The sequence below is a fragment of the Panthera tigris genome, chromosome A1, assembly GCF_018350195.1.
Source record: "Panthera tigris isolate Pti1 chromosome A1, P.tigris_Pti1_mat1.1, whole genome shotgun sequence".
Classification (NCBI taxonomy): Eukaryota; Metazoa; Chordata; class Mammalia; order Carnivora; family Felidae; genus Panthera; species Panthera tigris.
The window spans coordinates 203,975,202-204,000,758 of record NC_056660.1 but is presented as its reverse complement, the minus strand read 5'-3'; the positions used below and the strand labels follow the sequence as shown (position 1 = coordinate 204,000,758).

General features: G+C 38.9%; 1 protein-coding gene and 1 long non-coding RNA gene across 4 annotated transcripts in view; one reads left to right on the top strand and one right to left on the bottom strand.

Moving 5' to 3' along the window:
- Positions 1 to 25,557, top strand: part of GHR (growth hormone receptor) — a 272,255-nt gene that overhangs the window by 100,102 nt on the left and 146,596 nt on the right. The window contains exon 1 of one of the 2 annotated variants that reach the window (XM_007095431.3): positions 2,306 to 2,440. The exons of the other annotated variant lie outside the window; for it this stretch is intronic. The gene's annotated coding sequence lies outside the window, so the exon portion shown is untranslated. Of the gene's footprint in view, positions 1 to 2,305; positions 2,441 to 25,557 lie in introns of those variants that run through there. 2 annotated transcript variants of the gene reach the window in all.
- On the bottom strand, positions 1,641 to 25,497 carry LOC122241046. Of its 2 annotated transcripts, none has more exons than XR_006220981.1 (4): positions 25,375 to 25,497; positions 15,348 to 15,483; positions 7,706 to 7,847; positions 1,641 to 1,744 (listed from the first exon to the last, which is right to left on the bottom strand). It is a non-coding gene; the product is annotated as an uncharacterized LOC122241046 (long non-coding RNA). The 2 variants fall into 2 exon arrangements; XR_006220982.1 differs by having other exon boundaries at positions 7,710 to 7,847.

Here is a 25,557-nt window from a genome sequence, read left to right as displayed (position 1 = left end):
GAGCACAAATTAAGTGGAACAATTCGGTGGAGTTTCATTGTAATGGGATTTAGTTTGGTGATCCAGCTGTGGAATTAGGAACAATATCTCATGATATGCAGATCACAGTGAGCTGATAAACCCTGTAGGACATGTATATTCAAGTATATACATCAGTACACATTTCTCTTTACTTGTTAAAATTCTGGCCATCTTCTTACTATCTGCAACGCTGAAGATTGGAAGGCTGTGTGTCTTTGCCGACAGTTAAGGCAGCTCATTCCCTACAACTACAAGATGTCTGAGTCCTGAAGGTGAATCTGTCTGGCAAGTTTTGAATTTGACAGCCTTCATGAGAGTGAGTGTTCCACACTGTGTTTAACTGAAGCCCGTGTCACAGACACTGCCTAATTCGTGGTAGGTCACTCAGTTCCTGCTCCATTTGAGGTCTCAGCTGGTTTCAGATCCATAGTGGAAATACCCCCCTTGCCTAAGCTGAGTTAATGAAGTACATTCACTCTTGTCATCCCTTCATCTTTGAGATATAAGATCTATGATTTTTTTTTGGTTCTATGATTTAAAAACATCCTATTATTAACTAAAAATGGAGCCAAACTTCATTCTCAGGACCAAAAGAAAAGTGAACAAATGGAGGGACTCTTCAGCCCACCTTCCCTATGACGCGCGCGCCCCCCTTCCTCACCTGCAACAAGTTAATGTAACATTAGCACTAAACAGGCTACAACTTACAACAATTAAAATTGTGATCAAAGAGGAGAAATTGTCATGTGGATGTTCAGTTTTAGAAATGATAATGAGGAAGACTCAGACAGTCAAACATTTGTGAATGAGTGGGGGCACTTACCTCTGAAATGACTGACATGGAAGGAAATGTCCACACTGTCTTAGAGAATAACAGATGTTGCCAGTTTAGTTGAAGGGGCAAGACAGAGCCATGATGGAACTCAGAGTGGCACATACGGTGTTATCTATTGCATACTTTGCCTTTTTGCTGTAAGGCGGGGACCACATTGGAACATGAAAAATAAAATCTTTTCAGACTGGGAAATAATTAGATGTCAAATCACAGACTTTTAAATTTTCTAAATACTGATGCAACTCAGTTGCTCAGTTGGGGCTCTAGAAATGACTACCAGTGCCCAATCTTTTATTAACATATAAGGAGTGCCTGTTTTGCACAAGCTCTGTCATATTCAGAGATAGATTGTTGGCACAAACTAAGTCGGTCACCTATCCTCTTGGCTTTTCGTCTCTTTTAATGAGAGGAATAGCTGGAGTGTTTTCTAGGGAAGCAGTTGAAGCTGCTGGTCAACTCTATGGGAAATGGTTGTGAAGGATACTATTATATGACATGCAGAATAAATATATAAGGAAAATACTTCTGCATACATGAAATATAAAAGGAAGCCTATTCGGAATATCTTTTTTTTTTTTTCAACGTTTTTTATTTATTTTTGGGACAGAGAGAGACAGAGCATGAACGGGGGAGGGGCAGAGAGAGAGGGAGACACAGAATCGGAAACAGGCTCCAGGCTCCGAGCCATCAGCCCAGAGCCTGACGCGGGGCTCGAACTCACGGACCGCGAGATCGTGACCTGGCTGAAGTCGGACGCTTAACCGACTGCGCCACCCAGGCGCCCCAAGGAATATCTTTTTTTTAAGAGTAAAATCCTTTTATTTAAGCCACTGATTCTCTTTCTAAGGAATTCTCAGTAGGAGCTTCTGAGTTTCTTCTCAGTGGTTCCTGTGACAAGAAAAGAAGATGAATCATGGCCTATCTCCAGATACTTTCTGCCATCATTTGAGACCATGAATGTGGCATTCTGGTGCTTTTGCACTCAGGAACTGACATAACCACAGATGTGTGAAGCTCACTCTGGATCATTACGCTACAGGGCTTCTGCCTGTGCTGTCATTTTATTGTTACTGTATTATTAATTATGATGGCTCTCAACCAACTGAAACACGCTATAGTCTGTAAAATGTTTCGGTTCTTGTTTTAGTAAGTGTTTGCTGGAAGGTTCCACAGTGGTCTACTTGAGTAAGATGAACCAGCTTTGGCGTACCCATTTGTTGTGACTCACGTGACTAAATAAGATTCCCCAGGTCCAGCTTACCTAGGGCTGTGCATGTGTTTGTGACTTCCAGGGACAGAGATTGAGAACCATTTGTTAATCATTGTGCCCCAAATCAGTTTTTCACTGGAGTGAAGTGCTTAAATTGACTTTTTTGAAGCTAGTAAAAAAATATGCTTTTTTTTTTTTTTTTTTTTTTTTTGCACTAATCAGACACGGCTGGCACCAGAACTCTGGGAAGCCTTGTGACAGGACCTAGCCTGTGCAATCTCACATGTGATTTGCCGTTCTTCCCGGAAGGTCCACTCTGTGGCTTTTCTCTGGAATCTATGAAGAAAATGTTCCTCAGCCTAGCCTAGAAACAGGTATTGAGAAAGCTCCCCTTCCTTGTCATATAACACTGTGTCTGGGGAAGGCCAACTGCTGAGCCATGAGGGTGGGTAGGGTGCATATGAGGGTGACAGTCATGGATTCAGTGACCGGAACTCACCTGAGTAACCATTCCAACCCTCCTCTGTCAGTGTTGTCCAGGAGTGGGTGCCCTACACAAACTCCTCTTTATCAGAACCTCTTTTTATCTTTCTATCTGCATAAATTTGTGCGGGCTTGTTATTTTTGACCCTGGGCAGGGATATAGATTTAGAGCTCTCTAATACTCTTATTTTTTTTAATATACTCGGGACCCTAAAATAAGTGTCCATGTACCTGCCACCCAGATGAATACATCAAAAGTAAATATTTTTCCCATGTGTGCTGCCTAGCTTCTATTTGTAAAGAAACAAAGTACACAGGTGAATTTGAGGTTCCCTGTTTTGCCTTTCTCAGCATCACCCTACTCTCTGCTACCCCGGAACAACTGCCATGTGTTGACCTTTGTACAGTCCTGTTTTTATACATTTAAATTTTGCTACATACATAAAACATGATTATTGTACGCATGAAATACAAATTATTTGTGTATTGTAAAATACTCATGGGATGCCTGGATGGCTCAGCCAGTTAAGCGTCTGACTCTTGATTTCAGCTCGGGTCATGATCTCACAGTCATGAGACTGAGCCCCATGTCAGGCTGTGCACTGGGCATTGAGACTGCTTGGGCTTCTCTCTCTCCCTCTCTGTCTCATGCACATGTATTTGCACACTTTCTCTCTCAAAAAAAAAATAAATAAAAATTTCATATATTTCGCTTTATTATTTCTTAAATATTTATTTATTTTTAGGAGAGCACAAGTGGGGGGAGGGACAGAGAGAGGGGGACAGAGGATCTGAAGCAGGCTCTGCACTGACAGGCAGATAGCAGTGAGCCCGATGTGGAGCTTAAACTCACGAACCAGGAGATCATGACCTGAGCCAAAATCTGACACTCAACTGACTGAGTTGAGCACCCAGGTACCCCCATATATTTTACTTCAAATATGGACTGTGGTATTCTGGCAATCACTACTTTTACTATCAAACATTCTGTTTTCAGAATTTATGTTTTTATATTCCCCTTGCTCATTCTTTTAAAAATTTCTGTATATTACTCCATCTCATGAAAATATTACAACTTATCCATTCCCATACTACTGAAAATTTAAAATGATTCAGTTGTTTTACAAAAATAAGTTGTACTGAAATAAATATCCTTAGACATTTCCTTTAGGATACATGTAATAGAGTTTTTCTGGAGTATATATCAGTGGGCTTACCACATCATAGGATATGTGCATTTTCGTGTTTGGTAGACACTAACAAATTGCTCTCCATAGTGCTCTCTTACCAATTTACACTCCCACCAGGTCCTTGCTCACACTTATTATCAGACGTAATTATGTGTGGGTTGGTAGATATGAATCAGTATCTCATTGTTTTAATTTTCATTACTCTGATTATTCGTAAAATTGAACATCATTTTTATAGGGCCATTAGGATTTCCTCCTCTGAATTATCTATTTCTACTCTTTGTTTACTCTTTTATTGTCTGTTCTCTTTATTGATTTACAAAAACGTGTAAATGTGTATGATCCTAATGTATATGTATTTTAATATATGTGTTTATATTTCATACATATGACTCATACTTTTTCATATACTGAAAAATATATTGTTGAAACTTTTGCCTCCTGTCTGTTGATGGCATTTTAATTTTTTTCATGACCTCTTTTAACACAATTTTAAAATTTTGATAAAGTTAAATTTCTTTTATTATTTTGCATTTTGTGCCTTGCTTAAGCAATCACTTTCTCCTCCATGATTATATTATATTTAAATCCCGCCTGTACTCTAAGTTGCTTTAATTTATTTCTCAAAGTTTTGTTTTACATGTGTAGACATTGAATTTACATGGACCTAATTTGTATATGTGGTGTAAAGCATGGATCTATTTTTATTCCATGTGAAAAACCAGTTGTCTCAATACCATTTACTGAGCTCTATTCTTTCTCCATTATTTGCAGTGCCTTTTCTGTTGTGTTCTAAGATCATATATATGCTTTAAACGTTTCTAGGCTTTTTTTTCCCTGTTGATCTCAACTTTCCTATCCATAAGGTACCATGCCATGTAAATAGTATGCCTTTATAATAAGCATTTTTTTCTTGTGCCACATAATTGTGAGAATGCTTGAAAAGTTTCATTTTAAGTATGCTGTTAGGTACAGGTTTTTGGGTGACATATTTTTGTTAGATTCAGAAAACTCTGGATTTCTAGTTTATTAAGAGTTTATCATAAATGTTAAATTATAAACACTGGTTTTCTGCATGGTAGAATAACCATTTGATTACCTCTTTAAAATTATTAATGCAGTAGATTATATTGCTAAATCTTTCTGATATTGAACTGTCCTTGCATTCCTGGTCTAAATGTTACTTGTACAGGATGTTTCTATTGTATTATCTTTTGGGGCTTTTTTCCCCCACAATGTCTTGAAGCATATTTTGGCAGACTTGGTTTTTTTTAGGTATTGACTTAAATAATCACTCTTCAGAAATGTTTCCTTGCAAAGCTAAAAATGCAAAGGTTTTTCTTTCATTTTTTTCAAATACATATAGTTATTACCTGGCAATAACGATTCTCATTTCTGCCTACTGAGAAAAAACATCCACAGAACATGAGTCTATAACATCTATTCCTAAACTATGTGAGGCCTGCCACTTTCCCAAGACCATGATTATGCTCACCTTCTCTTTCCCTTCTTAGAGTCTGTGTGGGGTGTGACCTTCTCAGTCTTCCCTGATGTGGGTCCCCTAACAACTGTGCTGATTCTTAAGGCAGCAGAAGCCTGCGACAGCCACATCATCAGTGCTGACCTTACACCCCATGCACCCCTCAGCTGGGCCACTCACTCCCACATCAAGCAACATTAGTGTTCCCATTTCACACAGATTATCTATCCTTCTCCCAAACAAAGTAGAAAATCTAACACATTTTAATTGTTCTTTGAGATAAACTCACCTATTTTCCTCATCTAAAATTTTCTTTCACCGTTTTTGATCAGTAGAAAATGTGGCCTGTATTGTTTTTACAAACAATATTTGTTTGAGTTGGCTATCATGTTTTACCTTTGTTTTTCCTCACCATTTATTTAGTCATCTAATAAATCCTTATTGTATGTCTTCTATTGGCCTGCTGTGGTTATAGGTGCTTGGAAATATAGCAGTGAACAGAACAGATAAAATCCCTTAACTCATATAATTGACATTCTAGTAAGAGGAGATAAATAAAAATCAGAAAACAAATAAAGATAAGTGCTATGGAGAAGAATAAGTTATAAGACTTATTATTAATCTGGGTTTTCAGGGAAGAGCTCAAAGATGAAATGATATTTTAATGGCTATTTGATGAAAATCTGGAAGAAAAATATCCCAGAGGGAATAGCATATACTGCATGGGGTCTTCAAGAAACATCAAAGAGTCCAGTGTGGTTGGAGCAGAATGGGCAGGAAAAGTGTGGTAGATGAAGGCAGAGATAGTGATTAATGGTGGGGGGAGAGGGTCAAAGGAGACCAAGTAAGACTTTTAGACCACTGTAAGCACTTTGGCATTTACTCTAAGTGAGATGGGATGCCACCTGAGGGTCTTGAACAAAAAAACTGACATCTTCTTGTTTTAGCAAGATCTTGATGGGTGACTTATATATTTGGGGATAAGGGTTTTCAAGACCAGAAGCATGTAGACTAATTAAGAAATGTTTATAATAATCCAGATAAGAAATATTGGTGACTTGGGTGAGGGAGATAAAGAAAGAAAGAAATTATCACATTCTGGATATAATTTGAAGGTATATCTAAGAGAATTAGTTGATGGATTGGTTTTCAAGGTATGACTGAAAGGCCTGAGAATCTGAAAGGATTAAGGTGATATTTAATGAAATGACCAACACTGTGGAATGAAAAGGTTAAGAGGGTAAAATCAAAAGTTTGTTTATAGATTTATAAATTTGAGATTCCTATCAAGCACCCAAGGGGATTATTAGTCAATTGGATGTATAAGCCTATAGTTCAAGGAAGAGTTTTGAATTAAAGTTATATATTTGGAGAACATAATCATATAGATGATATTAATGACATATTACAAATGAAATCACCTAGGAATAAGTGTAGGTAGAGAAGAGTGGATGATAAGGACTAAGGGTATTCCAGTGTCACATGGCTGGGAAATGAAGATGACACAACAAAGTAGACCAAGATGAAGTATCCAGTGAGGTAGTAGAATAAATGGAGAATAGTGTCGAAATACCAAATTATGATAGTGTTTCAAAGAGTGATCCGTTATGTTGGATGTTAATAAATCAAATGAGATGATTAAGAACTAACCACTAGATTTAGCAATGTAGAGGTCATTAGTGGCAAGGACAAATCTATGTCATTGGAGTGGTGGAGGTTAAGGCCTAACTTTAATGGGTTTAGGAAGGTGGACAAAGAGGAATTGAGAATAAGAGTCTAATGTAATTCCTTTGAGAAGTTTGGCTTTAAATGGGGGGCAGAGAAATGGGTCAACAAATATGGGTATAATAACTGGAATAGTTGGGATAGAACATTTTAAAAAAGACTTTCAGTATATTTTTAAAATGATTGATGTCTTCTTGGAAAAATAGTTCTTTTAATAATTATTTAAATTAGAATCTTTAGGTAGAAAACTGTTTTCATATTCCCTCCACCACCTGCTCACCACAAGACTTAGTGACAGTTTAGCTAGGTATCAAATGCTAAATAGATGGTTATTTCTCTGACACTTAAAGGTTTTCATTTGTGTTTTGACATTTGTTGTTCCTGAGGAAAAATCTTCTACTGGTATGTTTGAATTCATTAGTGGATAATCGGCCTCTTACTTGAAGTCCCTTGTTTTTCTTTATCATGATGCCCTATTGTGAATTTACTTTTTATTTGTAATCCTCGGTGAGTATTGTGGGTTTTTAATCTGAAAACTCATTCCATTCTTTTAATTTTATAAAATTAATAATAACCTTTTCCAAAAATGATTCTTGCAGTTGAATTAAATTCTCTCCTGGAACTCCCACCATATGTGGGTTGGAGCTCCTCAATCTGCCTTCCATGGCTTGTAATTGCTCTTTAACATTTTCCAGTACTACTGTCTTAGTTATAAATAAATAAATAAATAAACAAACAAACAAATAAACAAACAAACCTACCTACCATTGCAGTAGTTGGCACAGAGGAGGAAGTTCAAAGTGTAAACTTGCAGTGCCATGTTGGCCAGCACAAAGGTTCATGTGAAGAAACTATCTTATTCTCCTCCCTTCTCCTCTCCATTTGTCTTCATCTGTTCTGGCTCTGTAACAGAAATACCATAGACTGAGTGGCTTATACACAACAGAAATTTATTTCTTGCAATTCTGGAGGCTGAGAAGTCTAAGACCAAGGTGCTGGCAGATGCCATGTTTGGTGAAGACCTACTTCCTGGGTCATAGACAGCTGTTTTCACTATATCCCCAGATGGTGGAAGAGTACAGGGAGTTCTCTGGGACCACTTTTATAAGGGCACTAATCACCTAATCACCTCCTAAGAGGCCCCACCTCCAAATATCATATTGAGGATAAAGTTTCAATATATGAATTGGGGCAGGAGGTATGAACATTTAGCCTTATAGCACCATTTTATTTGTGTAAGTAGGCCAGCAAACAAAGCCGGGTTTGGCCCACTAGACTGACCCTACAGTATAATAGGCTGTGACTCACAGTTAGAAAAACAAGAATATGAGGGAATATTAATTAGTGCAGCCATTAAATTTTATATTCAGTTTTTGTATTTTGGGGTGGTGGTGGTTGGGCAGGAGGGTATTATGCTTTTTTAGCCAGCAAGGAAGAGGATGCTGCCATATAATTCCATGTAATTGGGATTTACTATAATGACATCCAATCTCTGCTGCTGTGCATAGCCATTCTCATGTATCTCTCTCTCAGTACATCTTGGGTCCTTCATGGATTCTTTTATAATGTCTTCAAGCTCCCCATCCTCTTACTTGAAACTTCTCTAAGCTTATAGAATTTTCTTGGGTCACCCAAAATTTAATGTCAAGTAATTACTATTGGACAGCAGTTGGTATTAGGACTTCATTCTCAATCTAATCAGTTCATATTAGCTGAGTCAGGTTGATTTCATTGGAATCAACAAAGAATTGCTAAAAGCTGCGTTTCCTAGATAAAGTGGCAATCTAATTGCAGGTACTAAAGAGACTAATGTTAGATGGAAGAAGAAAAAGAAAAAACACGAGACAGCTTTTTGTATAGGGTCTGTTTTCAGCTTTCTTTAGAAATTTTATTGGAAAGAGAATGACAGAAAGGGAATTCATAATTTGTTTTAGATTGTATTAATACTTACCAAACTTCTACATAAGTATTGTGCATTTATTATCAGAAAAATAAAATAAAGATTGGCTTCAGGAAAAACAATCATTTTGCAAACCAGCATCACATACTCCTACTCTTGATTTAGCTCATCTCCTTGGTACAAATATGAAGCATCTGTGAATAAAATTCTGTTTGAAGCAGAGAGCCTCATGCTTGTCCCACTGGCACCATTTCAAAATACATTGCTCAGTATACAGTTTGGTTTTGGGAAGCTGGGTGCCCAAACCTGGAAAAATATAACCCACGACACTAATAGGACAGGCTCCTTTTCCAAATTTCCTATACTTCCCTACACTTCTTTGTATAACCAGTGTTTATTAACTGTTTTTACTAACTTGAGGTTTGGAAATTTGGTTTGGGATAGGGTGGGATAGATTGTCCCATTTTCTTATTAGACCAAAATATTTCTGTCTGACTATGGTGGTCATTTCTGTGGCCTTAATAATTCCCCCAATAAAACAATTCACAGGTTCTAAAGTAAAAAACACTTCCGGTTGTAGCACACTAATAGGATTCATAACTCTTGTAAAAAAAATAAAGGACTCAAAAAAAAGCCCTGTCACATTATACATTCAGGTACATTTTCTTTCTTTAAAAAAGAAAAGAAAAGAAAGAAAAAAAAATAGGTATTAAGGATAAAATTTCAGGCTATGTTTTTGTGCAAGTCCTGTGTAATTACTCTTTCCAACTACCCTTATAGTTGCACCTAAAATATTAGGTGAAAATGACCTTCTTCTTTACAGGATAAGCTAGAAAGATCTATGCTGGCTGGTCAAAAAACCATTGGCTCCTCGGTCCTTTGCCAGTGTTCAAACCCACATTTTCTGTGATTCTTCTGCAGAGTGACTTCCAGAAGTGTTCCCCAGATCTAGGTAGCTCTTATCCATGTGTTTAGTGACCAAGCACATCAACATCCAAGCCAACAGGAGTGGAGAAGGGGAAGTAGAGGAGATGTTCATTTCCCTGAAAGATGCACTTGCCACTTCTGCTCACATCCTCCTACCTAGTACTGAGTCACATGACACAGTTTGCTGCAAGGTTGGCTGGGAAATGTCTTCTTGCACTGGATTCCATTACTAGTTGAAAGTAGAGTGAGTGACTATTAAGCACAACTGGTAAATATGAGACCACCTTAATGGATTATGGTATGAGTACTGTGGAGAAGGAAAGTCATTTGAATGTCTTATTCAGAAGGGTGTCATTATCATAATTGTGTTTCAAAACATAATTTTTGTGTAAAAAACGGATTGGAGGGAGTCTTACTGGATGTTAAGAGGGCATTCCTGAAGTCCAAGTGAGACAGAGTGGCTGGGACTTGGTGATAGCAACACAGAGGATAAGGGCATGAAACGAATTCAAGATGCTGAAGAGGTGATGTTGACAGAGGAAATGGGGACAGAGGAGGTAGAGAAGATGGCCAGGTAACTCCTGTGTTTCTGGCTTGTGCTACAAATACTGCAGGAACACCAAGTTGAGGGAGGAAGTGTTTCTGGACCCCTGAATTCAACTTCAGAAATGTGTTTTAGAGACCTCCGTCAGGAAGGCTGCCTCTACACATCCAAAATATGAGTTTGTAATAAATTAACCTCCAATTCACAATTAATGAGACTCCTATGTAGTCATTGTTAATTAACCTAGTCAAGTGAATGCTCCCCTGTGAGGTTTTCTTATATTATAGGACTTTGTGTGGATGATGTCGTAGAATGGTTTCTTGCATACAAACTTAGGAAAGCCAAGTAGGCAGAAAGGAGTTTTCACCAACAACAGGTCTTGCTAATTCCGGCTGTGGTCACAAATCATGAGCAGTCTTCTCGTATTAATAGTATGGACGGGAGTGTTGATCATACGCAGGAATGTTAGTAACATAGCCTTGCATTTATAACAACTCAGCCCACACTCGGTGCTGGAAATCATCATGACTGTTCCAACCATGTAAGGAACAACAAGAAAGACGGTGAAACTCCAGAGCTAGAAAGCAGTTATTTTGTCTCTTGTGCCGCTTGTGGACCTAATTCACTAAATGTTGAGTGTGTAGCACCTTTTGCTGACTTGTGATTTTTTTCATAGACCTACTTCTCTTTATTACAAGTTAATTCAAAAGAGAAACCCGCGTAATCTCAGTACTATGTCCTCCTGCCAGTCAACCCAAATATCCTATTAGTGGGATAAATATCCAGTTAATATGTAGGTAGTACTAATAATTTTCTAGTCCACTACTTTGCATCGTTGATACTATGGTTAAACATTTAACAGTTAAGTGTGCTAAGATTTCCAATGGGCACTAATGCTTTGGAAGTCATTCATTTATCCTTCATTTAACAAGTATTCAAAGTGTTACACTCTGGGCACTTGGTATACATCAGTGAAACACCAGTGAATATAGCAGATGGACACCTCTGCCCTCTGAGAGCTTTCATTTTTGCGCTCCTTAGACCACAGGATTAGAGTTAGTTACGCCTATCACTGTCGTCAGCCTGTCCAGCTCATACTCTTTGTTGAATTTTAACACTTGGCTGCCTTCTCCTCTGGCCTGGCTGGCTCTACTGTGATGTTGTGATGGGTCTCACGAGGCTCCAGCCCAGGCCTGGCCTTCACTTCAGTTGGCAGAACCCAAAGACGTTCTGGGCAAAGGTCGGGGGGTGGGGGGAGGTTGTTATATGAGGCAATGGTCGTGTGCTTTCATCTACTCTTCTGGTACCAGAGGCGTGTGTGTGTGTGTGTGTGTGTGCGCGCGCGCGCGCGCGCGCACGCATGTGAGGGGTGGCGGGGCTCACGAGAGGGAATAAAATTGATTGGGGAAGATTTTGTGCCGTATATAAGTGAAAGCAGCAAGTCCGAGAAGCTAGTGATTAAGACATGCCAAGCAGTGACCAAGAAATTCACCATATTCCACCTTCATGCCTCCTCTTTCTGACAGATTTTAACCAAGTTTGTATAATAAGGTCTGCTTGCACACATGACTGAATGAAAAAGGGCATCTAAAAACCTCTTGCGGTAAAGCCCAGAGGAAACCCTATGAAAATCCGGCTTCTACTTCAGGAATGTCTGCCGGACTATTTGTTAGCGTGCCGTTCTTTTTAACTTTGATTAAGAGGCTGAGAGTCAGGTCTCTTTTTTTTTTTTTTTTGGTGTAAATCTCTGATGGCTCAGCCAGTTGCTTTCTTTCTTCTCCCACCTCACTCTTTCCCCAACTGCCCTAATTTCCCTTGCTCCCTCTTTCCTCTACTTCTTCAACCTTCTCCTTTCTACTCTAAACAAAACCCCCTTTCCTTGTGCTGGAGTTCATAAAATATTATCAGAAAAAACAGATTTTTTTGCGTATCAGAAATGCATGTTTATTTTTTATCTGAAAATGACTTAAATTTTTAGAGAAATGATTTTATTATATAAATTGGATTTTGTTTTTACACAGAATATAAAGATTGAAACAAATGGTGTAGTGCTTCTACACATAAATTAGGTCAAGTGACTTCACATATTAAAAAGAGGTAAGAGAAATATTCTGGTTAATCAGATTCAAGAAGCAAACAGGACACAAAAACTGTGCAGATAAGACCCAGTCAGTAACTTTAGTTAGGACACTGCAGATTATACTGGAGTAACACGTTTGTGGGGCTATAGCATGTACCACATTAAAACGGCAAGGAAAAGCTAGAAAGGCTTGACTGAGGGATTTTCCTTAAGCAAATTAACTTCTTGTCAACTGCCAGAACAAAAAACAAAACAAAACAAAACAGAACATATGAATGTTAGTCTACTGAAGGCATACTCCTTAGCTGAACATGTGAGATATAATTTGGGTTTCCAAACTTTGTTCTTTGAATGAAAGGCTAGTTTTCTGATTATTTAAGGGGCTCATACATTTTGAGAACGTCAATAGAGATTATAATTTGCGTTCAAGAAACACTTCATAGTTTTGATTCTGGTCCATGTGTGTTTTTCATTTTCTTCTAGGTTTTCTGAAGTCTTAGAAAAGGTCAACACTTTTTTGGGTATATATTTATATTTATATGGTTAGCATACAGTGTTATATTAGTGTCATGTGTACAATATAATGATTGAACATTTCTATACATTATTCAGTGCTCATTATGATAAGTGTACTCTTAATCTCTTTATTTTACCTATCCACCCCACGTCCTTTCTGGTAACTACCAGTTTGTTCTCTGTATTTAAGAGTATGAATTTTTGTGTCTTTTTTTCTCTGTTATGTTTCTTAAATTCCACATATGGTATTTATCTCTCTGATTTATGTCACTTAATATAATACCTTATAGATCCATCCATGATATACCATCCATGGTATGTATGTGTGTGTGTGTGTGTGTGTGTGTGTATACATATATATATATATATATATGTATATATACCACATCTTTTTTTTTTAAATTTTTTTTTTAAACATTTATTTATTTTTGAGACAGAGAGAGACAGAGCATGAACAGGGGAGGGGCAGAGAGAGAGGGAGACACAGAATCGGAAGCAGGCTCCAGGCTCTGAGCTGTCAGCCCAGAGCCCGATGCGGGGCTCGAACTCATGGACCGCGAGATCGTGACCTGAGCTGAAGTCGGACGCTCAACCGACTGAGCCACCCAGGCACCCCTATACCACATCTTCTTTATCCATTCATTTGTTGATGGACACTTTGGTTGCTTCCATATCTTGGCTCTTGTTTTTTGTTTTGTTTTGTTTTGGCTCTTGTTAATAATGCAATAAACATAGGGGTGCATATATCTTTTTGAATTAGTTGTTTTTTTTACTTTCCTTGGGTAAATACCCATTAGTAGAATTACTGGATCATATGGTAATTCTATTTTTTTTTAATATTTTAAGTAACCTCCACACTGTTTTCTACAGTGGCTGCACCAATTTGCATTCCCACCAAAAGTGCATGAGGGTTCCTTTTTCCTCATATCTTTGCCAACACCTATTATTTCCTGTCTGTCTTATTCTAGCCATTCTGACAGGTGTAAGGAGAAAAGATACACTTTAAAGAAAAAGAAAACATTACTTTGGTTTTTTGTGCTTCTAGCCTAGCTATGCTTTGTGCTCTCTATGCTTTTGTGCTCTCTATGCTTTGGGTTCCTTACTGCATGCCTGAATCAAGCTATCCCACCATGCCTGATATGATGGAAATGCCACTTTATCTCATTAAAATGCACTCAGATGAACTTTCCACAGAAGGACATGCTCCCACCCCTTAAAATACCCATTTTTAAAACAGTGTCAGGTGTCTCTGTTCATTCCTTCAAAATTCATTTTAAATGGAGTGTGCTAGGCACTGTGTGAAATAGCATCTCAGAAGAGAGATGGGAAAATCGTGGCTATCTTATATTGCTCTGATAGGGGTTTGTCAAGGCTGTATGGAAGTAGAGAGGAGGGGCCCCTAATTTTATCTGGTAAGTGAAGAAATGCATCTAAGTTGAAGTGACCTTGATCTGAGGGTTGGGGGGTTGAGTAGCAGAGATGGGTAAAGTGGGAAGAAGACAGGTGGCAGAGGGGCCAAAGAGGTGAAGAGTCTGGAAACTTCAGAGAAGTCCCCTCTAGTGGACAGAGGAAAGGGGCGGTTTGGGAAATTAGTGAAAGATAGGAATGGAAGGGTAGAGAGAGGCCAGGTCAGGGGTGCTGGGTGACCCAGTCAGTTAAGCGTCCAACTTCAGCTCAGGTCAGGCTCTTGCGGTTTGTGGGTTCAAGCCCCACATTGGGCTCTGTGCTGACAGCTCAGAGCTTGGAGCCTGCTTCTGATTCTGCCCCTCCCTGCCCCTTCCTGCCCCTCCCCTGCTCATGCTCTGTCTCTTAAAAATACATAAACATGAAAAAAAAAAAAAAAAAAAGAGGCCAGGTCAGACTACCCAGGGCTGGATGTACCTTTCTAGGAGTTTATCATTTGATAATGAGGAGTCTGAATTAGAGGCTGTTGATCAGCAATTTAGGAAAATCACGTTGGCATCCATGTAGAGGATAGATTTTTGCAAGGTTCTATCCAGGATTATTTTCAGAAATTTCAGTTCAGTTTGGTCCAGACTTTAGGGCTGGTTATGAGTAAATTCTTTTTCTCAATTACTCAAGGCCTCTTTTCCTACCCTAAAGAAGCTGGCAGGGGGCACTCAGCTCCTGTTGAGGGTGGGTAGTGGCCAGCCCTCTGTGGCTGCCAGAAGAACTGGGTGGCTGTATGCCCATACGTGTTATGATTTGCTTGTCCTGAATGTCTAATGATAAATGATATTGCGTATGACAGCACATGTGAGCTGAGGGTAAGTGTGGCTTTTTGCTTCTTGAAATCATAGCAACAGGTGATTGCTCCACAACAATGTGGAGTTGTAAAAAAGAAAAAAAAACACCATTGGAGGAGGGGCAGGAGACTTCGGTGCTGCTCCCAGCTCGGCTGTAACCAGCAGTGGTGTCTCACTGCACTTCGCTTACCTCGGCTGTGAAGTGAAACGTTTAGACTAACATGGTCCTTAGAGCTCCCTCCAACTCTCGGATTCTCACTGGGCTTCTGGCTTCCACATTGGCTCTCCTTCCCTCCATCAGCACTAACCTCGGACTTCCAGACATTCTGATTAAGAGAAAAATTAGCAAAACCACTTATGTTTAAACCAGTTGTAGTTTAAAGAACGTAACCTGGTGATCATGGCAAATAACTTGCAGGAAAATAATTACACTGCATGCTCTGTGCTGTGCTGATGATAAAAGGAAAGCAGAAAACCACCTGGATACATCTTCTTTTTTCTCTTGACTTTTCCTGCTTGCCCCTCCTGCAAAGGTAGAGAGGAAATTGAATGGGGAATCTGAAGGGACTGAGGGTGAGGTTACTCATGGGGAAGCTGACCTGTGGAAGCTGAGTTCTGCCATATTCCAAACAAGTGCAGCCTTTAGTCAGCATTCGCAGCCATTCAGGTGGGTCCTAGGCAGAATTTTGACCTGTGACCCTCTGTCCCTTTGTGAAATTCTCTCGAACCTATACCTGGCACCCTCAGACTATATTCTGGCTGCCCAAAGTTCGGTCCTGGGCCCATCTTCTAACCCCAAAATTGCGCTGTGCTCTCTTTTACCCAAACTAACTTCTAAAGATCCAGAAACTATAGGTAGATGATACTGTGGATATTCTTGGGTGGAGGGGAGAACTTCTAGTGCTTCTGGCCCACCTTATATCCAGCAATACTCGCCAGCAAAACCAACCTACATATCTGTCCACTCATCAAATCCTGCAAAGTACTTTGGTGGTGGGGTAGAGTAATAAATAGCGGAAGTGGGATTTTTTCTGCCCTGCAGAGCGTTAGATAGTAACACAGGCACTGAGAACTCATTTATTCCACAAATGGGTTCATCATCTTCTGACTGTGGCATTGTGTATAGCAGAGGTTAAAAAAAGTCTGTGTGGAGGCACAGAAGAGTTAACACTTATGTTTCACGGGGAGTGTAGAAGGCTTCATGGAAGCATAAATAGGTTTGTGATTTGTCTGGCAGCAGCCTTAAAAGTAAAGGAAGATAGACCACGAGAAAGGCTGCATCAAGTGTAAAAAAGGCAGGAAAGACGCAGTGGGGCTAGTGGGAGAGGAGGAGTTACATTTCATAGAGAATTCTAAGGTAGAATCACTCTCTTATAGCATCAAGTTACCTGTGAAAAGGGATGGGGTAACCAAGGTAGCTAGTTCAGGTAGCTGCAGAACCCTAATCTCATCAATCAAGACAGGGAATATGAGGAATGAGATTGGGGACAGGTAGGAGGTGCTGAGTTCAAATTGGGCAGGAGTTATTTCAGATGCTTATGGGTATTAGTCCCTATGTCTGGGGAACCTGCTCTCTAGTTCTGCAGTATTTACATGAGGCTTTATATAAACTGCCACCCTGGGGATTCCCTGTAGCTTTTCTTCCTCATTTGGAAGTAAAGTCTTAGTTGGTAACATGATCACAAGAGGTTGGATATAAAAAAAATTCATTTGAATCAGTTTTCAGGTTAGAAGATAAATGTTGTGTTACTGTTCCACAAGATATGAAACTGAAATCACCCAAAGAGATTACAATGGAAAAGCATTGAAGTGTTTGTTTCTTTGACTTCTTGGTAGGTGGACAGTCTCTGTGATTCATTAGTGAGTGGGTCAGGGTTTGGCTCAGCCTGCTTGTTCCAGTCATCATCCACCAGCCAACTGATTTAGGAGAAACATGGCCAGCTCATTGAATTTCCATTTCCTGAGTTACGTTGTGGTCTCATGGGGTGGTAAACACAAGGCTCCTGGGAATTAAATGTTTAATGCAGAGGACTAAAAACAGGCTCTCCTGAGCCAAGATGTTAAATTTACAAGGACATGTTGCAAAGATAGCCTGTACTTCCCCCTTCCAAACCACCTTTTCCATAAAATAAATGCTGCTTATCCTTATCTTCCCCCTACGCTATTCTGTCATAGACCTTGACCTTTGTTTTGATTTACCTTCCCATTGACACATCATCTGTTTTTTAATTCCCTGGTTAGACCTGGGGTTAAGATGAGAAGCAAGGCCAACAAACTAATTCAGACAAGTGCGCACAGTGTTTCTCACTTTCCCTGGGATCATCTCATGTCCAGATCTATGTGTTCAAAAAATAAATTCCATCAAATGACCCAGAGGTGATTAGACTCTAGGAATTCAATTTCTACTAGCCAAGCTCAAGAGATGGACCAGTATACCAGAATGCCAGTTCATTCATTTATGCTCCATTTCATCTGTCAAGCAATTTCATTTCAGCTAGTTATTGTGTTAGTTTTCCAGAAAGAGAAGAAACCCAGAAAGTAAGATAAGAATCAGAAGTTCATTTGGCAATCGTAGAGTTGGAACAGAGGGAACTGAATGACTTCAGGTGAGAGCATCACCTAGCTCTGAGAGATTATTGTACCTGTTTCCATATTGGCACATTCTTGTTGGCTGATTAAAGTGCTCTTGGCCAAGGATAGTTGGAGGAGACAAAGCCACAGATTATTTGGTATCTAATTTTTTTTTTAGCATTCCTTATCCATCATTAATTGATTGAACTAGATTGCCTCTCAAGTCACAAGTTTCTGTGCTCTGGAAAAAGGCCCTTATTCACTTGGACATGTTTCAAAGGTGACTGGATAATTATCTTCCTGATTGATGTTTAGGAAATCAACCTAGGACTCTCTAATGGACTTTTAGAGACTGTGTTAGTTTCTATTGCTTCCATAAACAATCATCATAAATGTATTGGTTTATAACAATACCCATTTAATACTTCACAATTCTGTAGGTCAGAAGTCTGGACACAGCATGGCTCAACTGAATTCTCTGCTTAGAGAATGCTGAAATTAAAAAAAAAAAAAACTTTTTAGGGCTCTGTTACCTTCTGGAGGCTCTGGGGATGAATTTGCTTCCACACTCCTTAAGATTGCTAACCCAATTTAATTCCTTGTCATTGTAGGACTGTCTTCTCTGCTCCCTTGATGGCTGTCAGCTAGGTGCCAGTTTTCACTCCTGTTTTCGTCTGCCTGCATTGCATCTCATGTTTTCTATGCCGTCCCCTCCAGCAACAGCACATGAAATCCCTCTCACATTTCTCACCTCTCAGCCTTCCTCTTCCGCCACATCTCATTGATTACTTCTGTTTTATAGGATAATTACATGGACTCACCTCAGTGATCTAAGATAATCTCCCTATTTTAAAATCAGTTGATTAGTAACCTTAATTACATCTGTAGAATTCCCTCAGGGAAGTACCTAAATTAGCGTTTGATTGAAAAACCAGAGATGGTCATCTTGAGGGGACCACATCAGTAACACTTTGAAATAATGTTTCATCATTCCTTGAGTGATCTTGTCTATGAATGATTTCATCCATTACATGTATTCTTTTTATCTTGCCATTTCATGGGATAATATTTTCTTTTCCTACCTTTATATTTAGTATTTCAACCCCAGTTGGCATAGAAGGCTTTCTATTGCAAAAATTACATTTATTGGTTGACTGGATGGGAAAGATTGATGTTTTGTTTTGTTTTGTTTTGTTTTCTCTCCCTCCACTCAGCTGAGGAAGGCTCCCTGGGGCATATGAGCTCCATTGGCACAAACTGAAACATCATAGCACATTTGGTTTGGACTAAGTCAGTGATTCTTAACCCTAGCTGCACTTTAGAATCACATAACAAATGTTAAAGTGTTAATACTCAGGCCCCACCACAGAGATGCTGTTTTATATATGGTAAAGGCAGGGCATTTTTTTTTTTAAGTTTCCCACATGGTTCTAATTTGCAGTCAAGGCTGAGAACTATTGATATGCTCCAGACATTCTGTTTTGAAGATAAGGAAGCTGAGGCTGAGGGTGAGAAATGATTTGCTGAAAGTCCCATAACCAGTGACAGATCTGGTGCTCTGTGCCAGTTCTGTGCCACAAACAAAGGGTTTATGATTTAACTGTACGTAGATTTCAGTGCTCGGTAATTATATGTAAAATAGATGTTAGGAAGGACTGGAGCATCCTGCCTCTTGGTTTCGTAGCAAGACTTATTTCTTTCCAGGACTTTAAGAAACTATTACGTCTTGAAAAATGACTGTTTCAAGGTCCCTTCTCAGCAGCTTATTCTGCTCATGAGCAGTAATGAGTGCAGATACACTCTGCGGTAGCCAGGGAGCTGGCCACATGGACACCCACAGTCTCTGTGTCCCCGAGCTGCACACTTTCACATGGTAGCCACTTAACTGCATGTAACTGTGGAACACTTTAAATCTGGCTTGCGTCACTTGTGATGGGCTGCGTGAAATACACACTAGATTCAAAGATTCCATATGAAAAATACCTCAATGCTTTTCATATTTACTATATGATGAAATAATATATTAGATATATTGGGGTACATAAGATATCTTAGGAAAATATTAAAAAATTAAAATTTTATGTTTTTCTTTTTTAACGTGGTTACTCGGAAATTCGAAAGTACGTATGTGGCTGGCACTTGTGTCTCACGTTATATTTCTGTGACCCAGCACTGTTCTAGAGGACATCTTCTATTAAAGCTATTAACAATGAATGGTCCAAGTCCAAACTGTTACACGTCCTCTGATCTCGAAGAGTGAAGTGGTATATTATAAACTTCCTGGAGCTGAGACTTGACATTGATCTGCCCCGTGTCTGCCATCTATCTGGCAGCCAGTCAGTCTGGCCAAGTAGACTCCTTTCTATTTATATATATAGGCTTAAAGGAGGTGGGGGGATGCCCCATGTCATGGAAAGCACACACTTTATAGCTCTTAAGTAATGTACCCGCAAGTAGGCCAGGTGCTCTTGGAGGCTGTAAGGCCTAGAGATGAATATTATATCCCTTGAGCAATACTCCTAAAGAACCTACTGTGTCAGCATTTATGAATTATTACCGCCCTTGACAGGCCGGAGCACTGAAAATATTGTGGTCTGACCCTGTCCATAATTCGAATCCAAACTTTCCTCTTTCTTTTTTTCTTGCCCTCTGTAGCTTTCCTGCCTCACTGGTACTCTGCTCATGTGCTCGGTTGGCCTAGTTTCATATTTACGGTGCAGCATGGGAAGGTGAAGACAGGCCTTGGAGACTCTGGGCATGGTTCTGTCGGGGGATTCATGGAACCTCTCAAAGTTCCTCTAAACTTTTGTATTCTCAACGTTAAAATGAGGCTGTCTTTCACAGAGTCTTTGTAAAAGTTGAATGAAATAATAAGGCAGTTTTTAGGGGAGGCATCTACTCTATGTCAGGCCCAAGGCTAGTTGTTGGGGACACAACATGTACGTGAGACAGACCTCCTGCCCCCAGTTACTCACAGCTAAAAGAAGAGAAGGACAAGGAGCCTGGCAGCGTCGGGACAAGCAGTCCTCAAAGAATGGCAGCTTTCATTACATTGCGCAGCCTGGGATTTGGCTTACCACAAAATCACGGATGGTGTGCCGACGAGGGAACTGAGGCCCACAATGATTAAATGAGTGCCTGAGTTACCAGGTCAGGCAGTGTCGGGCTGGCACCAAGGCTTGGGATTGCTGACACCTTCTCTGGAAATGCTTTGTCCAGAAGATCATATTGCCTCACTCTTGGTTTCTCAACTTGTTTGCCTTAAAAGAACAAGTTCATTTTGGACTTGATGAAAGGAAAGAAGAGTTTCTCCCAATGTTCGCTCTATATGTTATCTGGGTCTGTTAGTAAGTCCTTTTAGTGCACTGACTTACTTTACTAATCATTGTCAGATTATCATCTCATCAAGATAACGAATGTTTTTGCTTGAAGACTTCACTCACTGTGATCATGTCTTCAACAGCCTATCCATTTCCTATTAAATTAGGTAAAACAAAACCAATTTCCGTCTGAGAGTTTGAAAGAAATTTCAACCTCTTCAACTTTGTTTAAAGTATATTCTCCATGTTCTACATGATGTATCGCACTAAAAAAAATAAATGGTTTAAAAAAAAAAGCCACTTGTGAAAAGAGAGAGACACAGCAGAAATCCAGTAAGAGACTTGCTTTTTCAAATTCTGTTTTGGAAAAACAAAAATGACTCTGTAGGTGCAGTGGTATAAAGTATGATACAAAAAGGAACGCACTGTTCAAATACGTACCTATGCAATTGATGTTCTCTTTGATGTGAGAGACATACCCACATTGTGAATCAGTAGATGCACCAAGTGAGTCAAGCTGGGTGAGTTTGGCCACCCTCCACAAGGGTAGTTGTTATGTCAAGGTACTGCAAAGTGCCACCGAGTCTTACTAATAAACTCAGACAGGTTGCCCCATGCACCAATAAAGGTCCACTCCTAGCAGAATGCCCATGCAGACCAAGATAGGGGCAGCACTAAGTATTTAGTTCTGAAAAGGCCTGTATTTTTTCACTTCTCCAGAAAGGAAGAGTTTAATACCAAAATTCCTATAACCCAGCTGCCTTTTGTATTCTCACAGGGAAAGTCCTAGCTTGAAGTCAAGCCTCTTATCATTGGAATTCATCTACCCAGTTCTCATCTCTAGAAATGCATGATTCACAAGACAAATGATCTGGACCCAGTTAACAACAGCATAGACTTTTTTTTTTTTTTTTGTACAACAGCTGAGATAGTAATTACGGGTGAAACCAGCCTCTAGATTTTTTCCCACAACTGGGCATCCATGTCAAAGGTGTACAATTGCCTATACACCCAAGCAAAAATGAGCAGCATTCCTGCTTTATCCTAGAAGATGCACACATTACATTATGATGACTCTTCATTTTCCTCGGACCCTTATGTGATGTAAGTGCATGATTGAAGAAGGGAGTTGTACATGTTGTGGCTACCCGAGAACATATTTACTGACTGCTTTACCACCCCCCTAGGCTTCTATTTCATGATATATAGATGAGAGCCCCAACCCCAATCCACCCAATGGAAGCATTACAAAACATAATCTATTTATTACTAGTATCAGAAAGAGTCTAATAAAGAACTTATTTATTGGATACATGTAAAATGCTTTCAATAGAACATCTCATTTAATCTCCTCCTGATTTTCCTATGAAAAAGGTAATAAGATTATCATCCTTATATTAGAGACTAGTAAACAGGTTTGGTAAAGCTAGGATTTGAACCTAGCTCTCTCTGACTCCAGAACACATGCACTTAGCCCCAAGCTCACCTCTCTGTAAATGATGATCAAAGATGGCATTTATGGTAGAGGCTGATGTTAATTTCTAAAGACTTGGGAAAATATCTGTCAATGATTATTAACTAAATATGATCAGCAAACAGTAAAACAGATGGCATCAAATGAAATTGTGTCCAGGGTTCACTCAGTAGTCCTGTCTCTTACATCTTCTATCAATGTCAGCAGATTAATCTTTGTACCTGTCACCTGCATGGAGCCTAGATAACATCATTCATTTCCTGAGCTGTTGGTGTGCTGGGTCCTGTTTGTACTCGCTTGTGGATCCACGTTCAGTGACTTCAGGCAATCCAGGTTCAGTGACTTGATAACTTAAAATCCGCCTTGGTGAAGGTATTTACACCAAAGAAAGTGGTAAATGCTACCAATCATGGTCCTTCTTTCTCTCTCTCTCTCTCTCTCTCTCTCTCTCTCTCTCTCTCTTTGAATTCCAGAGAGACAGTTGTTACACATTTATCAGTGCACCACTGTCTATGACTTAAAGAGAGATACAGTGTGAATTGTCACCCTTCTAACGGTAAACTAAGGCATACTGAGTACCCTAAAAAAAAAAGCCTACAAAAATAATCATGCCTAATTCTTCAGTGAATCTTCAATCCCCATCATTCTGCATTTGGGACGACCTCTTAAAATATAACCACAGGATTTGATACATCATTAGAAATATAATTTTTTATTATTGTTTGTTACAAAAGCATATATGCCCACTGTAACAGTTTAATGTTTCTGAATGCAAGTACAAGCATACGAACCATAATATGTATATGTTAGTGTTGTCAAAGAGAAATATAAAATATAATGAAAGCCACTTATGTGATTTTAAATTTTCTACTGATCATATTTAAAAAATAAAAAGAAACAAGGAATATTAGTTTTCAATAATATATTTTATTTAACCCAGCAATCCAAAATATGGGTTTAACATATGGTAAGCATAGGCCTTGTCAAAATATTTTGCATCCCTTTTTTGTACCAAGCCTTTAAAATCCGTGTATATTTTACACTTATAGCACATCTTAATTTGAATGCCAACATTTCATCAGAAATACTGATCTGTATTTAGATTTCATAAAAATCTAGATTCACTAGATTCACGTCTCAACCTGTCCCAAATATACTTAATTAAATGCTTAATTAAACTATCTAATTGAAATTTTGTAAAAATTTTGCATACTTATTTCCTCAGTTACGTTAACCCTGTTTCCAATGCACCACGGACACTGAATTGGTAACTGAATGGGTTAATGCAGGTGCATATGGTCTATGCTTTAAATGTTTTATAAAAAAGGAGACTTAGTATATATAATATTCCGAAAGGCCTTTTTCCCTCACACATTACACATTTAAAATAATTTCCTATCCTGTATTCCCCATTAGATTCTGAGAAGAGAGAAATCTCAGCAAAACTAGTGAGGTCAGTAATGTTTGTGAACTTTTTCTGTCTCTTTAACGGGAAAGAAATAAAATGACCTTAGGCATTTTAGGTCTGAACAATTTTCAAGTGACCACCACTATAAAAAGTGGGTAATGACACGAACAAATGCAAACTATTCACATAAGTGCCCAGTACTAATTACAATGGGTTGTTACAAATACTCTTTTGGATTAGCCTCTTTTTCAGCATTGAGTTCTTAGCACAGCTTCACCAGGAAATCGCTTCGATTCAGTTTTGCAATATTTCATTACTAATCAACACCTGCATCAGAAAGTACACATTTATTATGTTATCTAACTAGAGTCTTGGTTTTGCAATATAAACACCTCTGCTTCTGTAGGGATTTTTAAATCAGCTCTTACTTTTTTGGTATCAGAATAGCTAATTCAGTAAAATGAAAATTGGGGGATATATTATTTCTATCAATTCAGCTTACACTCTGGTATTTTGCCTTAACAGGGCTACAAGTTCCTTAATCTTTCATGCTATTCCTCCTGTATATAAATATGCTAACATCATTCTTCTAGGGATGCTGTTGACCTCTTTCCTTTTAAATACTTGATACAAATCAGAGGGTGTAGGTAGCTGTGGGTGGTGGTTCATTTTGTCCCTGCCAAATTACAAACCAGATATGAACACATGTTCCCCTATATGGCTTAACATGGTTTTTAGGATTACTTTTAATAAAGTTGATATGGGGGTTCTTCATGAAATAGTCTAGTCTTCACATTAAATTCATCTGGTACTCATCCTCTCTATGTAAATATCTCTAAAATCCAGTAATGACCTCATTCTCTCTCCCAGTCTTTGGTCTCCTACCTTCATCTTCCTACCAGACATTTCTAACATTTCCACAAGTCTTTCAATCACTGTTAAATCACTTTAATACCAAATATCCCAAGACAGTCATGTGATCTTATCCTTTCTAAACAGCTCTGATCCCAAAGTTCCGATTTCTATCAATAGCGCCATCTTTCCTCCACACATATATTCAGTCATTTACAATAGACATGTTTTATCATCTTCTATATCCAGTCATCACCATATCTTGTCAGTATTTCTCAGTGATACTTAATGAGGAAAGTATGAGGAGCAGATTTAGCCCAAGAATAATCCATTTTACACATGCTTTGCCTATCCCAAAACTTCTAGTAACTTTCTGATTAATATGAGTTGAAATGCTATTTCGGGCTAGTCCTCCTTTGCCAATCCAATTTTATTCCCCTTTATTCATAGTTTCAAACCTGTTCTCTATCTCACCAGCTCATTCCAACTACTGCCCTGAGCTAATCAGATCCAAAGCCATACCCAGGACATTTGTACCATCTGAGCTCTTACCCATAATGCATGTTCACATACTACCCCCACTATTCCTTACCTAGCACAATCTTCTCTGTCATTCAGTCGCTGATTATTTCCCCACTCTGATCTTTCTTTCATTTTTAGGTACACTTCCTCTTTTCATAATTTCACGTGCCTATCTTGCCTAATTCTTGGGGTAGAGAACCATGATTGTGATTGCTTTTGTATTCTCCATTGTGCCCTGCACAATTCTAGAACT